This window comes from Ranitomeya variabilis, chromosome 4 (genome assembly GCF_051348905.1).
Source record: "Ranitomeya variabilis isolate aRanVar5 chromosome 4, aRanVar5.hap1, whole genome shotgun sequence".
In the NCBI taxonomy this organism is placed as follows: domain Eukaryota; kingdom Metazoa; phylum Chordata; class Amphibia; order Anura; family Dendrobatidae; genus Ranitomeya; species Ranitomeya variabilis.
In genome coordinates this window covers 89,622,924-89,639,501 of record NC_135235.1, presented here as the reverse complement: position 1 = coordinate 89,639,501, position 16,578 = coordinate 89,622,924, and the positions used below count along the sequence as shown (strand labels likewise).

Here is a 16,578-nt window from a genome sequence, read left to right as displayed (position 1 = left end):
TTTCTGCCCACACTCCACCAACACACTCTCCCCCCTCCCAATCTGCAGCATTTCATCCGCAGCAAAACTGCAGATCTTTTTTAAACCTGCAGTTTGGCCTGACACAATGGAAGTCAATGGGTGCAGAAACGCTGCAGATCCGTCAAAAGAATTAACATGCTGCGAAAAAAAGCTGCTATTCCGCTAGTTTTTTCCCCAGCTGTGCACACGAAATGTCAATTTCACCTTGACTAACATTGCTTGTGCACTACACTGCAGATTTGATACAATTCCGTGCTTCCAAAAACGCTGAGGATCCGCATCTAAATCGCAACGTGTGCACATAGCCTTACAAGCCATAAAAATCAGGCACTTTTTTCCCATCTTTAAAAAAAAAATTTGACGTGTCTGTGATTTTTTTGAAACTGGTGAAATTTGACAGATTTGTTTGACTCTATTTATCACCCTTTTACAGCTTACAGTGAGTGCAGCTAATGTCTCCATATAGGATTTATGGCCTGCAGGTATTCATCACTTAGTATTTTAATGATTTATTATGGTCATCTAATGTATCTGTAAAAAAAGCTGTGATTTTTTTTGAGAAGTTGTGCAGAAAAAGTAAAAAATAAAGTTGGCAACCTTGGCTGCTGTACTCTCACTAACCACGGATGTCGGAGGTTTGGCTGAAGGACGTGAGGGCACATCAGCCTCTTATTGACGTGTAGAGCTCACATGGCAAAAAAAGTCACACAATTCGGTAGTGAGCTTGTTGGAATAGCGTCACTGCGGGAGGAGAGTATAAGGTGTTTTTCAATTTTCATTGAGTAATGTATTAAGCAAGATGGTTTTGTCCAAGAAGCGAATAAACGTTTTCAGAATTACTTAGCTTATTTCATTATTACGTGATTCAATCTTTTGCCTCAGCTAATTCGTTAAAAGAGTTGTAGGTGACTAAAAAGACAAATTTTTTGTGCAAACAGTAACACATTTGTACAAGATTGTGTCTGGTATTACAATCCAGCCAGATAAAGCTCTAATTAAAGTGCCAAACTGCCATTGCCTTATGATTGTTGCCTATGCCCACAACCCCCACATCTTGTCTTGCAGGTCCATTAAAATAGTAGTGTAGCAAGTGTGATACCACATCCAGGGTGATTGCCTCTACTTCCTTCTATTGAGAAGTTTCCAACTCTATTGAAGGTATAACATTTGAGATACAAATACCATGCAAAAACCAGCAGAGAATTGTATAACCATGTTTTTTAAGTCTATGTAAATATCTTTATTTCCTTCTTCTATGGACTTATCTACAGAAATATAAAATTTCAGGTAAAAATAATTAGTTTTATGCTGTGGCTACATGGGTCTGGGTATCCTATTTAGAGACCCATCTTCCACCTTGATGACATCAGGAATGGATGATCTCTGTGCTCCGGTGTGCAAACATTTAGATTAGAAATGTTTTTTTTATGGTCCTTGCAGAGTTTTATTCATAATTTAATGCCCTTTATGGTTTATATCTTTCTACCAGTGAATTAATTCAGTCTAATGTGTTTTTCTTGGTCAACACAGTTGCTTCTCTGAGACGCAAAAAAGGAAAATGCAGTAAGAGAACAGTTTTATGGTGCAGTTTCAATGTGTTCAATACATTCGACTTAATAATTGACTCTTTAGTAGCCTTGGGTAGTTTTTTTTTTCTTTTATTCACTCTGTAGATAAACTGACACTTCTGGTTTTATCCTTGTGATCAATGTGCTGTTAAAGGGAACCTTTCACATTATTCATTCTGTGTGAAACACTGGCAGCATGAATCAGAGACAGACGGACACCATCATAACAAGCTTCTATGTAATATTGTGAAATGCTGTGTTGAAAAGTGAGCTAGGACAAGGTGACAAATCCCAGGGGTACAGTCATGGCTGAACATGTTGGCATCCTTGAAGTTGTTCCAGAAAATGAAGTCTTTTTCCCGGAAAGTTATTGCACTTACATATATTTTCTTATACACATGTCTACAGTATTTCGTTTGTGTGTATTGGAACAACACAAAAAAAAAATGAAACAAAAAGGCAAATTGGACACCATTTCACACAAGACCCCCAAAAAGGGACAGACAGCATCGTTGACACCTTTCCAAAATTGTGGGTAAACAACTTTGCTTTGAGCATGTGATGCTCATTCAAACTAACCTGTTTCAAATAACAGGTATGGGCAATAATGAAAATGACACCTGAAACCAGATAAAAAGGGGAGAAGTTTAGTCAATTTTGATTTGTGTATATGTGTGTTCCACACTAAGCATGGAGAGCAGAAATAGGAGGAGAGAACTGTTTGAGGACTTGAAAACCAAAATTGTTGAAAAATATCAACAATCTCACAGTTCCAAGTCCATCTCAAGAGACTTTGATGGTTATTTGTCCACGGGACGCAACATAATCAAGAAGATCACAACCCATGGCACTGGCGCTAATGTGCCTTGATGTGGATGGCATAAAAAAAATTGATAAAAGGATACAATAATGGATAGTTCAGATGATTGATAAGCAGCCCCAGTCAGGTTCCAAAAAATTCAAGCTGTACTGGAAACTCAGGGTGTATCAATGTTCTCGCAAACTGTCTGTCGACATTTGAATTAAATGAAGCGCTATGGCAGGAGACCCAGGAGGACCCCACTGCTGACACAGAGACATAAAAAAGTTAGACTACAGTTTTTCAAAATGTATGTAGGCCAAAATCCATCTTGGAAAGCGTCTTGGGGACAAAAGAAACCAAGATAGAAATTTTTGGTAAAGCATATCATTCTACTGTTTATCGAAAATGGAATGAGGCCTACAAAGAAAAGAACAGAGTACCCACAGTCAAATATGGTGGAGGTTCAAAGATGTTTTGGGGCAGTTTTCAGTCTCTGGCACTGGGTTTCTTGACTGTGTGCAAGGCAGCAGAAAATCTGAAAACTACCAAAGGATTTTGTGTCACAATGTAGTGCCTAGTGTCAGAAACCTGGCTTTGGTCCTAGGTTACGATTCTTCCAGATGGACTATGACCCAAAAATACCTCAAGAAGCACCCAGAAATGGATGGAAACAAAGCACTGGAGAGTTCTGAAATGGCCAGCAGTGAGTCTGGATCTATATCCCATTGAACACCTGTGGAGAGAGCTTAAAATTGCTGTTGAGAGAAGACACCCATCAAATATGAGAAACCTGGAGCAGTTTGCAAAAGAAGAGTGCTCCAAAACTCCAGTTGAGAGGTGTAAGAAGCTTGCTGATGGTTATAGGAAACAATGGCTTGTAGTTATTTATTCCAAAGGGTGTGCAGCCAAATATTAAGTTGAGGGTGGTAACAATTTTATCCGCCCTATTTTTGTGGTTTTGTGTGAAATTATGTCCAATTTTACTTTTTTGTCTTTTGTGTTGTTCCAATACACACAATGGAAATAAACATGTGTATAAAAAAAGTGGGTAATTTCAATTTTCTTTGAGAAATAGTTCATTTTCTGGAGCAATTTCAAGGGTGCCAACACTTTTGGTCGAGACTGTATGTCCCCACCACCTGTAATGAGGGAGCTGCTTCTGATTCACATTGCTTGTGGTTCTAGAAGCATAACTCATGTGACCAGTTACCCTTAAAGAAACATTTCAGGCAAAATTGGTACATTTACAGGTTTAGTGCAGAGGCACAGTGGGCAGTACACAATAGTGATGTAGCCTCTTACCAACATGAGAGGTAATAGGATATTATATTATTGCCAGTGTATTGGCAGTCTCAGGAACCAGGAGTTGCTGGCTTCTTGCTGTGACTGTGACAACTGTAGCTATCTCCAATCACTGCTCTTTAACCTTTGAAATGCAGCTGTCAATCACCTCAGAGACATGATTGTGAGCGGCTGATGGGTTCTCAAGGCTGTCATATTTGTCCTTCTGTCATGGACTTGGTAGTGAGTTTCAAAGGGGATTTTTTTTCTACATTTTTGTTTTACATTTGTCACAGGAGTATGTCCCCACTGGCTTCTTCCCACCTGCTCAGCTAGACTTACAGGTTTCTGAAATCCAACCAATGACAACATCTGCAAGGAGTTTGTATTTTCTCCCAACTTTTGTGTGTGTTTCCTCCATGTTCTCTGGTTTCCTCACGCACACTAAAGACATACTGATAAAGAATTTACATTATCAGCCCCAATGGGGACAGTGATGATGTCTGTAAAGCGCTGTGGAATTAATGGTGCAATATAAGCTACCTTGAAACAATGCCAATTATGATTTTCTGCTAATGAAGTGGTAAGATATTATATATATCATAGATAGAATATAACTTTTATTATTCAAGATCAAAATATGGGTAGCCAATACATCGCAATGACATATACAGGCATCAAAGTGATCAAGGGAACAGTGCTCATGTAAAAATGGTTGGATCTTACCGTTAGAAGTTTTCGAACAGCAAAAACATCATGCAGAAGGGAGAAAAGGTAAATGAAGTCAGACAGGTAAGACTACATTCCCTGTCATGCCCTATGCAATATCTCTTGTCCTGAGAAGGACAGTGCCCAAGTATGACCTATCCCTCTTAAAATGTCTTTGTACAAACCCAGCCAACGCGTTTCATCACCTTGTAGTGGGGGACTCCTCAGGGGAGATGAATGTATATAAGGAAATGGACTATGAAGGGTCTTGGGTAATTGGAGCATTTTGAGCACTGGTCGCTTTAGCACTTTAATGTCTATATACTGGATGTCATCGCGAGGTATTGGTTACTCATATTTTAATCTTGAATATTAAAAGTTATATTTTATCTATGATATCTGATCCTGCTTACCCCTACTTAGATTGATTGGATTTTTGTACCCCTAGTGTGTTTTGCTTAATGGTATATGAACTCAGTGACAAAAAATGAGGGACCAACTTCACAATAATGGACCTAACTACTTTACAGTGTGCTTTGCGTTGTTTTCGTACCCCATATGAAATAATCAAAATTCTAGATTGGTGATTCCTTATTGTGGTAACACTGACTGGCTCTTTATTCCACTGTCACTAAATGCCCTGTAAAAGTCAATAATATCCATCTCCGAGAATTTTGATTTGCAGTGTATGATAACATATGATCCCACGGTGATACTTATGGACAAACATACAGTAGGAGAGATTGATAAGCCGTGGTTTTGTCAGAAAACATCAATGCCATAACTCAGAGTATTTGTCAGCACGATGCTATGAAGATGTTTAGGCTCAGCACGTCAATAAGATAAATAAGCAGAGCTTTCCGACACTGAATACAGACAGCAACTCTTTGCCAGAATCCGAATCCCCACATAATAAATACTTATTTTCATACAAGACACAAGTCATTAATTTTAATAATGGTCTTTCTAGCTCAAGAGCAGATTTGCATTGATGATAGTAGGCAGCATTCTAGCAGACCCTTTATATCTTTATACCACATTATTTGGCGCTACTGTGCATCTGTCATTGTTATGTCTCGTGTCATTTTTTTGTCACACTTCACTGATATTAAATCTGGCACTAATACAACTGGAATGGACTAATACAAGCAAAGGTTGTATGAGATGAAAAATTAGAAGCCTGTTTATGGTCAAAAATGTAAGTGTATGATTCAACATTTGTCCATCTATTTGTCTCTAAAAATGGTTCAGATTTACAAACAAAGACATTCAATCCTTCACCATCATGAGCGTCCCCACATAAAAAATTCCAGATGTGACCTCACTTGGGATTTATTCTCACCATTTAATCAAACATATGGTGTTACTCAATGTTGCAAGTAAGAAATTCATAGACCTCAATAAAAAATGACCCGAAAAGTTAAGCATTGCGAGCAAATTTCTAGGGACATTGAGTGCTTGGATCTTAGAATTTGTCTATCTCTTAGCCATTATAATCAAATTTTAATTCAATGTCCAAATAAGAAGAACAATGATACCAATATACAGAAGGTTTGATGTTCCTCATCAATTGGCAATGCAAGATACTATAGAGCTTCCAAGGTGGATAAACTCTCAGTATAAGCGATGGTGTCATGGAGAAATCATACTCTCTGCTATTTAGCTTTCTGAGCTTGAGCAATGAAAAAAATCTCTAGGGATTATAAAACAAATATACTGTATATACAGTGCAGTGGGTAAGGAAAGTATTCAGACCCCTTTACATTTTTCACTCTTAGTTTCATTGCAGCCATTTGGTAAATTCAAAAAAGTTCATTTTTTCCTCATTAATGTACACTCTGCACCCCATCTTGACTGAAAAAAAACAGAAATGTAGAAATTTTTGCAAATTTAATAAAAAAGAAAAACAGAAACACAGAAATACCACATGGTCATAAGTATTCAGACACCTTGCTCAGACACTCATATTTAAGTCACATGCTGTCCATTTCCTTGTGATCCTCCTTGAGATTGTTCTACTCCTTCATTGGAGTTCAGCTGTGTTAAATTAAACTGAGAGGACTTGATTTGTAAAGGCACACACCTGTCTAAATAAGACCTCACAGCTCACAGTGCATGTCAGACCAAATGAGAATCATGAGGTCAAAGGAACTGGCCAAGGAGCTCAGAGACAGAATTATGGCAAGGCACACATCTGGCCAAGGTTACAAAAGAATTTCTGCAGTACTCAAGGCTCCTAAGAGCACAGTGGCCTCCATAATCCTTAAATGGAAGAAGTTTGGGGCCACCAGAAGTCTTCCTAGACCTGGCCGTCCAGCCAAACTGAGCAATCGTGGGAGAAGAGCCTTGGTGAGAGAGGTAAAGAAGACCCCCAAGATCACTGTGGCTGAGCTCCACAGATGCAGTAGGGAGATGGGAGAAAGTTCCACAAAGTCAACTATCACTGCAGCCCTCCACCAGTCGGGCCTTTATGACAGAGTGACCTGTCGGTTGCCTCTCCTCAGTGCAAGACATATGAAAGCCCGCATAGAGTTTGCTAAAAAACACATGAAGGACTCCCAGACTATGAGAAATAAGATTCTCTGGTCTGATGAGATGAAGATAGAACTTTTTGGTGATAATTCTAAGCGGTATGTGTGGAGAAAACCAGGCATTGCTCATCAACTGACCAATACAATCCCAACAGTGAAACATGGTGGTGGCAGCATCATGCTATGGGGGTGTTTTTCAGCTGCAGGGACAGGACGACTGGTTGCAATTGAAGGAAACATGAATGCGGCAAAGTACAGAGATATCCTGGATGAAAACCTCTTCCAGAGTACTCTGGACCTCAGACTTGTCTGAAGGTTCACCTTCCAACAAGACAATGACCCTAAGCACACAGTTAAAATAACAAAGGAGTAGCTTCAGAAGAACACCAATGTTCACCATCCAACCTGACGGAACTGGAGAGGATCTGCAAGGAAGAATGTCAGAGGATCTCCAAATCCAGGTGTGAAGAACTTGCATCATTCCCAAGAAGACTTATGACTGTACTAGCTCAAAAGGTTGCTTCTACTCAATACTGAGCAAAGGGTCTGAATACTTATGACCATGTGATATTTCAGTTTTTCTTCAATAAATTTGCAAAAATTACTTCCTTTTTTTTTCAGTCAAGATGGGGTGCAAAGTGTACAATAATGAGAACAAAATGAGCTTGTTTGAATTTACCAAATGGCTGCAATCAAGCAAAGAGTGAAAAATTTAAAGGGGTCAGAATAGTTTCTGTACCCACTGTGTGTATATATATTGTAAGGTTGCACTTACTGAGGGTATTGGGGGACACTCGCTTGGCATGGGATTCAAGCACACGGGCACAGTTTCTTCAAACAGTCTATTCGGTTTATTAAGGTATCATAAACCACATCATGAGCAGTCCATTTACACACTGAACCAGGACATCACATCAAGTTTCAGATCCTTAGTCTGTGGCAACTAAACATGCTGGTCCTCCCCTGACCAGTTGCCGTGGGTTACCACACAGTTCATAGAACAACACAAGCACCAACAGTCTGTATAGGTACCTGACGGGAGCTCCTGCTCCACCTGCTGACTCCTTGTCAGTCCTCTCTTCCGGGAAAGCTGCCTCACGGGGATCACCAATTTGCCTGGCCGGCACACCTTAGTCAGTCCAGACCCACCGAAGGATAGTAGCTTCCCCAACACCAATCGTCCAGGTCCACAGACTCAGAACCACGATCACACTGTGCTCTTCAGGAAGCCTACTCCCAGGTTTTCCAACACAGGTTGTTCAGTGTGCTATTCAGGACGTCCATCCCATATGGGACCATCCAACACACAGGCATGTGACCTGTCTGGGTGCTATTCAGGACCACTGTCCAACACCCCAGGCCACCAGGTCCAAAGCCCCACCATGTGCTGTTCAGGAATCCTACTCCCAGGTCTTCCAACACATAAGTTCTCCAGGACCTTCCAGCATAGACCATTCAGGTCCACACTCAGCGACCATGTGACCCACACCTTGGTCACATTATGAAGCTGTAACCACTCCCACAGATGGGAGTGTGTGGATGTGTGGCTAGTTTGTCCCACCCATCTCACATAACTAGCCTAGTAAGTCTCCCTTACAACTATACAAACTCTTGAGGGACTACAGGTCCCAGAACAACAACATTGCATCAGACTTACTACTCAGACTCCCTCTGCGACACATATCGGCCACTCACCATTCTGCCAGTCACTGTTTCACCACCATTATTACAACAGATATACCTCCATGCATATCCCAAGGAGCACACACAGAACCCCCTAGCTTTCACAGGGGTCACTGCATCACATTATATATATATATATATATATACCTGTTATATGCCCCTCAGCTGTTGTACTGCCACTTTGGTGGTCCGTAGATGTATCATAAGTGATGACACACCCTGGTCACCAATTACCTTACCACTTCAAGAAATTATAATTATTGATGGCTTTAGCTGTCATGAGCTGTTTACACAAACATCATCTCTGAGGTTTGTGATTGGCTATAGTGTTCAGATGACTACTACAGATATTCAAGGGGCAAGTAAAAGTTATTTCTTTATTTGAAAACCTTACGTAGCCTAAGGTCATTTTACATAATCAAGGAAAATAGCTCTAGTTTCCAGTGGGAAGTATTTTCAACACACTTACAGTGTCACCAATACAAGAGAATATTCTAAATTGTATTATTTATCTTATCACAGCAATCTTCTTTCTTCCCCACTTATCAAACACTTTTTCTCTCACCCCCTTCACATTCTGTAATCACCATCCATTCTTAGAGGGGATGAGGAGCAATGAGCACAGTGATGAAACAAGCAGAGGGAGACACAGAAAGATTGTGTTGAGCTTTCTGCAAAGTCTTTTACCTCACTCCAGAGCTGTAATTTTATCTAGGTAGATCACTACTGCTGTGTAATTTTCACCATGCTGCTGCTGCTTATCTCTGTGCTAAACAATGTATACCAAAGGAGTGAATAGCATGAGTCCTTCTCTGTGTGCTGTGCTGTGTAATGCAGAGATCATAGCAGCTAGTTTCCTCCCACCAGTCAAAGTAAATTGCAAATTAAGAGCTAGAACCTGCAGATGGGAAAACTGGTGAAAATATAGGATACAAGTCATATTATGGCCAGAGATAGTGTTATCCCTCATGTGCACTCACAGGACATCCTGTTCTCAAAAATTAGTACAGTTGGTTACCCTATAAGTGACTGTCAACTATGTAACACATAGGCTTATCAAAGAATGCACCACCCATTTAACCGTAATACCCCAAAGAGTGCTGTTAACGTAAATGCAGTTATGTCTAGTTAAAGTACCAGACACAGCCATATGGACAAGAAAGGAGGATTATTGGGTATTGATGGAATTTGTTCTGTCGAGTGTGAGGTTATTAGGGATCGCTTATTCCATAATTGTTATCCTGTAGGTCACATTACATCTGTACTATCTGATGTATCCACAGTGTATGCAAGTAGTTAAAGACAGGACTTTCCTGGGTTTCTGTTAAAAGCAATCATTATTGTGCAAACTTAAAACCTAATTCCTCATTTTGTTTTTGCTACTCATGTAGAAGATGTAGAAGAAGTTTATTTGATGTTTTAAAGATACACACGGGACGCGTGACAATGGCAAATCATTTTTAAATTGAAATTGTAATACGTGGGATGTGATTCTTGAATTTAAAGGCTTGCTTTAGAGCATAAAATGTCTTCCCTCTAGATTTTCTTTATTTCCCACTTGATTTTTTTTAATTATAATCCCTATCATTTTCCAACCAAATGTTCTGCTTTACACCTGCCTTCAACAATTCTACTCAAGTGTCAGGACAATCCACTTTCTAGTTTGGATAATTAGCTGCATGTCTTAAGGTACCGTCACACTTAGCGACGCAGCAGCGATATAGACAACGAGCCGATTGCTGGAGCGTCGCTGTTTAGGTCGCTGTAGTGATGTCAAACACAGCAGCTCCAGAACGATGCAGGAGCGATCCAGTGACGTAACGGCGACTCACTTATCGTTCGCACAGGTCGTTAGCTCCATGTAAAACATTGCTGACATCGTTGCTTTTGCTGTCAAACACGACGATACACGCCGACCTGACGACCAAATAAAGTTCTGGACTTCAAGCTCCGACCAGCGATATCACAGCGGGATCCAGATCGCTGCTGCGTGTCAAACACAACGAGATCGCTATCCAGGACGCTGCAACGTCACGGATTGTTGTCGTTCTCGTTGTAAAGTTGCTGAGTGTGAAGGTACCTTTATGTTTACTGTATCTTCATGTATAATTGTTCCTTATCACTTTTCTTTTCTTCATCATGCTTCCTCAAACTAAGGCAGTCCCTTCCTATCCCACAGGATGTAGAGACAGAGCAGCATGTTTTGATTAAGACTTTTACAGGAACATTCTCTTTACATTGACTTGTTGGCTTCATCCATACCATGAACTTAATATCACATTGCTTGTCACCTAATAGGATTTGAATCCCAGGGGCAACATTTCACCTTGAGTGAGAGTGATATGTCAAGGCTGACATGCCAAGGTGAGGAGACTTTTAATCTGCAATGGTCCTCTGAGAAATAATCCCAGATTATTATGGGTATCAGCCAAACCAGATCTCACACTTTGCCCTGATGAGCTGCAGTACCCTGAAACACAGTGTCTGCAAATTCAGATTTAGGTTTTGGATTTTATTCTAAGTCATGTGACAAGGCTCGTTGGAGAGTCGATATTGACTCTTAGAATTGTTACTTCCAGTAGGTGCCATTAGAGTTCTAGTCCTCTTCCTCTCTGAAGAGACAATTTGCTAATAGAATATGGTACAGGAACAGGACAATGTGTTCCTCCTAGTGTGTCAGTTAGTACTACATCACAGGAAGGCAATGTTCTCACCCGGAAAATAAGGAAAACACACCAGCACCCCTTGTTTATCCATCTTCAGTCCTGGAGGGCTCAGAACATTTCCATTGCTAGGTGTTGATTAGGGTTGAGCGACTTTCATTTTTTTAAGATCGAGTAGGGTTTTGGGAAACCCGATTTTGTCCAGAGTCGAGTCGAGTGCAGTCGGCCGATTATCGCTAAAAGTCGGGGATCGACCGAAACACGAAACCCAATGCAAGTCAATGGGGAAGCATAGTCGGCAGTGAGTGGAGGCCAGGAAAACACCTACAGTGCCCATTTTAATGCCAAAAACATCCATTCTTGTTTCTGAAGCTTGTCAATCTTAATTAACTTTATAATAATAGTTGGGCATAGGGAATTGGGGGTCATTTGGCAAAAGTTGTGGGGGGAGTAGGGCCGGCTCAAGTTTTTCGTGGGCCCAGGAAATGCGGACTACGTCACGGCGGTGTTGCAGGGAAAGGTAATTATTTAAAAGTTGCAAGTGCTGTGATCCTGAGCAAGCAGGGGGGGGGCCCACTCGTTCGCATTGCCACTGGCACAGGGCCCCTCAAAGTACGGCGGTGTGTTTGCATGGCGGGGGCGCCTCCCACCAGCAGCGACACTTTTGCGTACTCTGAGGGGCCCTGTGCCAGTGACGTCGCCAACGAGTATGCCCCCCCACCTGATGAAGGAACCTGCACTTTCATCTGCACCTTCCTCTTTGTCCCTGTGTAAGGTGGTATAACATGCGGGAAGGGGAACCTTACTTTCAGCAGGGACAGATTCTGGCTGTGTAGAGTACAAGGGGAATGTAGTGGTCTCGGTCAATGTACCAGCAGACTCATTTAGCAGTGGCTGGGCAATGGGCAGGATGAGGAGGAAACAGATATAGGGCCAAAGAATAAAGTAGGCTACATGCAGTTCAAAATTGGTAACAGGACTAAACAGGCGGCATTGCTTTGTTCAGTGGAGTAGCAAACCCAAGAGCAGCAGACACTGTTTCAAAGGCCTAACCACACTAGTAGGCCAAATGCAGTTTAATATCTGATAGTATAGGGCGAAAGCCAGAATGTGGAAGCTCAGCTTTGTTCAGTTGAGGACAACACCAGGGAGGGGCAGACACCTTTAGTAGGCCGGAAAAGCCTATTGCATTTTTTAAAATGGTAATTTGGAGCAGAAGGTTGAAGCTCAGCTTTATTTAGTTGAGGGCAACACCAGGGAGGGGCAGAAGCCGTTAGTAGGCCCTAACCACCATTTTTTTTTTAAAACCACTTAATGAGAGCCGGAAGGTTGAAGCTCAGCTTTATTTAGTTGAGGACAACACCAGGGAGGGGCAGAAGCCGTTAGTAGGCCCTAACCACCATTTTTTTTTTTTAAAACCACATAATGAGAGCCGGAAGGTTGAAGCTCAGCTTTATTTAGTTGAGGACAACACCAGGGAGGGGCAGAAGCCGTTAGTAGGCCCTAACCACCTTTTTTTTTTTAAAACCACATAATGAGAGCCGGAAGGTTGAAGCTCAGCTTTATTTAGTTGAGGACAACACCAGGGAGGGGCAGAAGCCGTTAGTAGGCCCTAACCACCTTTTTTTTTTTTAAAACCACATAATGAGAGCCGGAAGGTTGAAGCTCAGCTTTATTTAGTTGAGGACAACACCAGGGAGGGGCAGAAGCCGTTAGTAGGCCCTAACCACCATTTTTTTTTTTAAAACCACATAATGAGAGCCGGAAGGTTGAAGCTCAGCTTTATTTAGTTGAGGACAACACCAGGGAGGGGCAGAAGCCGTTAGTAGGCCCTAACCACCTTTTTTTTTTTTAAAACCACATAATGAGAGCCGGAAGGTTGAAGCTCAGCTTTATTTAGTTGAGGACAACACCAGGGAGGGGCAGAAGCCGTTAGTAGGCCCTAACCACCTTTTTTTTTTTTAAAACCACATAATGAGAGCCGGAAGGTTGAAGCTCAGCTTTATTTAGTTGAGGACAACACCAGGGAGGGGCAGAAGCCGTTAGTAGGCCCTAACCACCATTTTTTTTTTTAAAACCACATAATGAGAGCCGGAAGGTTGAAGCTCAGCTTTATTTAGTTGAGGACAACACCAGGGAGGGGCAGAAGCCGTTAGTAGGCCCTAACCACCATTTTTTTTTTTAAAACCACATAATGAGAGCCGGAAGGTTGAAGCTCAGCTTTATTTAGTTGAGGACAACACCAGGGAGGGGCAGAAGCCGTTAGTAGGCCCTAACCACCTTTTTTTTTTTTAAAACCACATAATGAGAGCCGGAAGGTTGAAGCTCAGCTTTATTTAGTTGAGGACAACACCAGGGAGGGGCAGAAGCCGTTAGTAGGCCCTAACCACCATTTTTTTTTTTAAAACCACATAATGAGAGCCGGAAGGTTGAAGCTCAGCTTTATTTAGTTGAGGACAACACCAGGGAGGGGCAGAAGCCGTTAGTAGGCCCTAACCACCTTTTTTTTTTTTAAAACCACATAATGAGAGCCGGAAGGTTGAAGCTCAGCTTTATTTAGTTGAGGACAACACCAGGGAGGGGCAGAAGCCGTTAGTAGGCCCTAACCACCTTTTTTTTTTTTAAAACCACATAATGAGAGCCGGAAGGTTGAAGCTCAGCTTTATTTAGTTGAGGACAACACCAGGGAGGGGCAGAAGCCGTTAGTAGGCCCTAACCACCTTTTTTTTTTTTAAAACCACATAATGAGAGCCGGAAGGTTGAAGCTCAGCTTTATTTAGTTGAGGACAACACCAGGGAGGGGCAGAAGCCGTTAGTAGGCCCTAACCACCTTTTTTTTTTTTAAAACCACATAATGAGAGCCGGAAGGTTGAAGCTCAGCTTTATTTAGTTGAGGACAACACCAGGGAGGGGCACACAGACAGACTCCTTTAGTAGGCCTGAAAAGCCTATTGCATTTTTCAAAATGGTAATTTGGAGCAGAAGGTTGAAGCTCAGCTTTATTTAGTTGAGGGCAACACCAGGGAGGGGCAGAAGCCGTTAGTAGGCCCTAACCAAAGTTGAAGGCCAAATGCAGTTTAATTTCTGATACTATAGGCCGAAAGCCAGAAGGTGGAAGTTCCGATTTAGACAGTGGAGCACAATTTGAATTAGGGACTGCAGACAGACTTAGTAGGCTGTCCCCTGTGGACCATGCATCCACCACATTAACCCATTGCGCCGTAATGGACACGTAATCTTCCGTGGCCATGCCTACAGGTCCATGCGTCTGTTGTCAGGTGCACCTTTGTACTCACAGATTGCCAGAGTGCATGGACAATGCGGTCTTCTACATGCTGGTGGAGGGTTGGGATGGCTTTTCTCGCAAAAGAAGTGTCGACTGGTTAGCTTGTAGCGTGGTACAGCGTAGTCCATCATGGCCTTATTAATAGTAAATAAAATATATAACTAGGCTCTATGAACTTTTAAATAGGTTCCAGGGGTACACGGGCAGCATTGGTGTGGTCAGTGGAGGAGTATTGCAAGTAGGGGCTGCAGACAGGCTATCAAAGGCCTAAAATAACAAACAGTAGGCAGTCATGGCAGTTTTACATCGGTTACATGGATACACAGGCAGGCACTCCAGGCAGCATTGTGGTCAGTGGAGGAGTATTGCAAGTAGGGGCCGCAGACAGGCTATCAAAGGCCTAAAATAACAAACAATAGGCTCATTGCAGTTTTAGAGCGGTTACATGGATAGACGGGCAGGCAGCTTGGTGGTGGTGAGTGGAGGAGTATTTAAAGTAGGGACCGCAGACAGGCTTCAAAGGCCTAACATAAGAAAATGGGCTGGCTGTAGGCACTTTATAATTGGTTCCAGGGGTACACGGGCAGCAGTGGTCTGGTCAGTTGAGGAGTATTTAAAGTAGGGACCGCAGACAGGCTTCAAAGGCCTAACATAAGAAAATGGGCTGGCTGTAGGCACTTTATAATTGGTTCCAGGGGTACACGGGCAGCAGTGGTCTGGTCAGTGGAGGAGTATTTAAAGTAGGGACCGCAGACAGGCTTCAAAGGCCTAACATAAGAAAATGGGCTGGCTGTAGGCACTTTATAATTGGTTCCAGGGGTACACGGGCAGCAGTGGTCTGGTCAGTGGAGGAGTATTTAAAGTAGGGACCGCAGACAGGCTTCAAAGGCCTAACATAAGAAAATGGGCTGGCTGTAGGCACTTTATAATTGGTTCCAGGGGTACACGGGCAGCAGTGGTCTGGTCAGTGGAGGAGTATTTAAAGTAGGGACCGCAGACAGGCTATCAAAGGCCTAACATAACAAACAATAGGCTCATGGCAGTTTCACAGCGGTTACATGGATACACGGGCAGGCAGCTTGGTGGTGAGTGGAGGAGTATTTAAAGTAGGGACCGCACACAGGCTATCAAAGGCCTAAAATAACAAACAATAGGCTCATGGCAGTTTCACAGCGGTTACATGGATACACGGGCAGGCAGCTTGGTGGTGAGTGGAGGAGTATTTAAAGTAGGGACCGCACACAGGCTATCAAAGGCCTAAAATAACAAACAATAGGCTCATGGCAGTTTCACAGCGGTTACATGGATACACGGGCAGGCAGCTTGGTGGTGGTGAGTGGAGGAGTATTTAAAGTAGGGACCGCAGACAGGCTTCAAAGGCCTAACATAAGAAAATGGGCTGGCTGTAGGCACTTTATAATTGGTTCCAGGGGTACACGGGCAGCAGTGGTCTGGTCAGTGGAGGAGTATTTAAAGTAGGGACCGCAGACAGGCTATCAAAGGCCTAACATAACAAACAATAGGCTCATGATGGCAGTTTCACAGCGGTTACATGGATACACGGGCAGGCAGCTTGGTGGTGAGTGGAGGAGTATTTAAAGTAGGGACCGCAGACAGGCTATCAAAGGCCTAACATAAGAAAATGGGCTGGCTGTAGGCACTTTATAATTGGTTCCAGGGGTACACGGGCAGCAGTGGTCTGGTCAGTGGAGGAGTATTTAAAGTAGGGACCGCAGACAGGCTATCAAAGGCCTAACATAACAAACAATAGGCTCATGATGGCAGTTTCACAGCGGTTACATGGATACACGGGCAGGCAGCTTGGTGGTGAGTGGAGGAGTATTTAAAGTAGGGACCGCAGACAGGCTATCAAAGGCCTAAAATAACAAACAATAGGCTCATGGCAGTTTCACAGCGGTTACATGGATACACGGGCAGGCAGCTTGGTGGTGGTGAGTGGAGGAGTATTTAAAGTAGGGACCGCAGAAAGGCTTCAAAGGCCTAACATAAGAAAATGGGCTGGCTGTAGGCACTT

General features: G+C 42.6%; 1 protein-coding gene across 5 annotated transcripts in view; it reads left to right on the top strand.

The window, feature by feature from the left end:
* Positions 1-16,578, top strand: part of PRKG1 (protein kinase cGMP-dependent 1) — a 1,588,699-nt gene that overhangs the window by 825,273 nt on the left and 746,848 nt on the right. The window lies entirely within an intron of this gene.